Source organism: Schistocerca americana, chromosome 1, assembly GCF_021461395.2.
Source record: "Schistocerca americana isolate TAMUIC-IGC-003095 chromosome 1, iqSchAmer2.1, whole genome shotgun sequence".
NCBI lineage: Eukaryota > Metazoa > Arthropoda > Insecta > Orthoptera > Acrididae > Schistocerca > Schistocerca americana.
In genome coordinates this window covers 487,371,407-487,374,929 of record NC_060119.1, presented here as the reverse complement: position 1 = coordinate 487,374,929, position 3,523 = coordinate 487,371,407, and the positions used below count along the sequence as shown (strand labels likewise).

The 3,523-nt window shown below is 42.7% G+C and overlaps 1 pseudogene; it reads right to left on the bottom strand.

The window, feature by feature from the left end:
* Window positions 1-386: 386 nt before the first annotated feature.
* On the bottom strand, window positions 387-504 carry LOC124559227 (annotated as a pseudogene).
* Window positions 505-3,523: the final 3,019 nt, after the last annotated feature.

Genomic DNA, 3,523 nt, shown 5'->3' with positions numbered 1-3,523 from the left:
TTCACATGTTGAATAAAGTCTGTGCACGCCGTAGTTTGCAACTTATTTACATCTCTTTTCAAATAGTTTAATAATTGTCAGCTACAAGGCGAGTCTACATAAACTCGCGTGTACTCCTCTCGACATGGCAACTTACATCCTCTTGCTTCAACAACAAATTCTGCTCATTCCCACCAATCTTTATGCACTTCGACTTCAAGCCACAAGTGGCCCAATGTGACCATCCGACCGCCGTGTCATCCTCAGTTGAATATGCGGATACGAGGGGCGTGGGGTCAGAACACTGCTCTCCCAGTCGTTGTGATGGTTTTCTGTGACCGGAGCCGCTACTATTTGGTCGAGTAGCTCCTCAATTGGCATCACGAGGCTGAGTGCACCCCGAAAAATGGCAACAGCGCATGGTGGCCAGTATGGTCACCCATCCAAGTGCCAGCCACGCCCGACAGCGCTTAACTTCGGTGATCTCACGGGAACCGGTGTATCCACGGTGGAAAGGCCGTTGCCCACCAATCTTTAGCATGGATGAAAAATTTCTCTCGCTCAATGATCAAATTACATTATTTTTTTCTTTTGGTGTCATCAGTCATCTGACCGGTTCGATGCGTCCCGCCGCGAATTCGTCTCTCGTGCCAGTCTCTACATCTCAGAATAGCACCTGCACCGAAAGCACTCAATTAGGTCTAGGATATATTCCAATATCTGTCTTCTTCTTTAGTTCATACCTTCTATAGCTACCTGTACTACATGGATATTATTTCCCGATTCCTTATCACATGTCGTATCATCCTGTTCCTTGTTCGTGTCAGTGTTCTCCACTTGTTCAGCCTCGCATATTATTTCTGGAACCTCCTCATTCCTCATCAGTCCACTTAATTTTCTACATCCTTCTGCAGCGGCGCCTCTTAAACTCTTATATTTCCTTCTTTTCCGGTTTTCCCACACTTGATGAGTCAGTTCCGTACACTAGAGTGCTCTAAACGTACATCCTCAGAAATTTGTCTTGAAATTGAAGTCGATATTTGAGACTAGTGGACTCCTTTTAGAGGAATTCCTGTCATAGTCGGCTTCGTACACTGACGGGAAAGAGATCACAACACCAAGAAAGAGTTGTGCGGCATAAACAAAAGTAGGCGTGTTTCAACATACGAAAGATGATGCCTAATAAAATTTCGGGCCAGTCTCATAAGAGTGCCGCTAGTAGTACCACGATGAGGTATAAAATCAGGTTTGCTTTAAATGCACGCTGCAACACTCGTGAGTGTTAGTTACCTTTAAGACTGGACTTGGCGGGTTAATGTTAGACAAGAATGCCTTTAAGACGACGAGGACACCTTTACTAGTACTTCACTGAGTTTAGCGAAGTCGTGTAATGGGCCTTAGGGAAGCTCGATATGCCTTCCGCAATACTGCATTTAGACTTGGCAGGAATGTAGCCACTGTACGTGATTACTGACAATAAGAGACCGGGCCCCGGCGGCCACGTGGCACTACCGAGAGGGAAGACCATCGTGTTCGGTGTGTTGCTCCAGCGCATCGTACTGTATCTGAAGCAGCAATTTGAACAGCAGTTGGCAGCATAATGACATAACGAACTGTGACAAAGCGGTTACTTCTAGGACATCTCCGAGCCAGAGACCCTGTGGCGTGCATTCCACCGACTCCAAACTGCCGACTGTGGGATCAAGCGAGAGATCATTGGAGGGGAGGGTGGAGGTCTGTTGTGTTTTCTGATGAAAGCTGGATCTTCCTCGGTGCCAGTGATGGCCGTGTATTGGTTAGAGGGAGAACAGTTCAAAACCGGCAACCAACCTGTATGCGTACTGGACGCACTGGACCTACACCTGGAGTTATGGTCTGGGGTGTGATTTCGTATGACAGCAAGAGCACTCTCGTGGTTTTCCCACGCACCCTGGCGAAATTTCTACAACAGTCTGGTGAGTCGACCTGTTGTGCTTCCGTTCATGAACAGCAATTAAGGGAGTGCTTTCCAACAGGATAACGCTCGCCCACATTCTGCTGCCGTAATCCAACATTCCCTACAGTGTGTGTCGACATGTTGGTTATTTTGGTCTGCTTGATCACCACATCTGTCTCCAATCGAGCACATTTCGGACACAATCGGACTACAACTCCAGTGTCATCGACAACCAGCATTAAGCGTCCCTGTGTTGGCTGACAAAGGGCAACAGGCAAGGCACTCCATCCCACAAACTGACATCCAGCATCTGTTCAATACAATGCATACACTTTTGACTGTTTGCATTCATGAATCCATTATTGATGTACCAGCACTTCATATTTACAATGGCTTATCTCACGCTTACATTAATCTGTGATATTACACTGTAAATCGCTTAAATATGTTACCTAGACAAATGCGTTTTTGAAATTTCATTATTCTACAATAATTAATTTTTGGTGTTGGGAGTTTTTTCTGGCAATGTATTTCCTCCTTGCTTCGCCCGTCATGAGTAATTTTGCTTCCAAAGTAGTAGAATTCCTTCACTACATCTGCTTGCTAGTCCCCAGTTCTAAAGTTAAGTTTTTCCGCTGCTCCTCATTAATGATCTCTCATCAGTTACACTGCCTGAAGCAGTGTTCGTTTTGTTTGCAGATGACACAAGTATTGCAACAAATAGTATGTCGAATGTAGTTCTAGAAAGATCTGCTAATGATATTTTCATGGATATTAATAAATGGTTTAAAGCCAACTCACTGTCATTAAACTTCGAAAAGACTCACTATATGCAATTCAGAACCTGTAAGAGGTTTCCACCCAGTATATGCATAAAATATGAAGAAAAGCAGATAAAAGAGGTTGACAGTCTTAAATTCCTGGGATTACAACTTGATAATAAATTCAGTTGGGAGGAGCACACCACAGAACTGCAGAAGCGCCTTAACAAATCTGTATTTGCAATTCGAGTGTTAGCAGACATAGGCGACATAAAAATGAAAAAGCTTGCATACTTTGCCTACTTCCATTCCATAATGTCATATGGTATAATATTTTGGGGTAACTCTTCGAGTCAAACAAAAGTTTTCAGAGTCCAAAAGCGTGTAATACGTGTAATTTGTGGAGTAAATTCACGGACGTCCTGTAGAAACCTCTTCAAAGAACTGGGTATACTAACTACTGCCTCTCAGTATATTTACTCCTTAATGAAATTTCTCCTAAATAGTATATCTCTTTTTCCAAAAAACAGCTCAGTTCATACATATGATACCAGGAACAAAAATGATCTGCACAAGGACTTAAAAGCACTTACTTTAGTTCAAAAAGGGGTCCACTACTCAGGAACACTCATCTTAAATAATTTGCCAGCAAACATAAAAATTTAGTTACAAATAAAGATCAGTTTAAAAGGAGCCTGAAAGACTTACTAGAGGCCAACTCCTTCTACTCCATTGACGAATTTTTTGATAGAAACAAATGACGAATTGTATATACTCATACTATTAGTATTGTTATTTCAGCTAAAAAAATGATGTATATACTCATACTACTAGTATTGTTATTTCA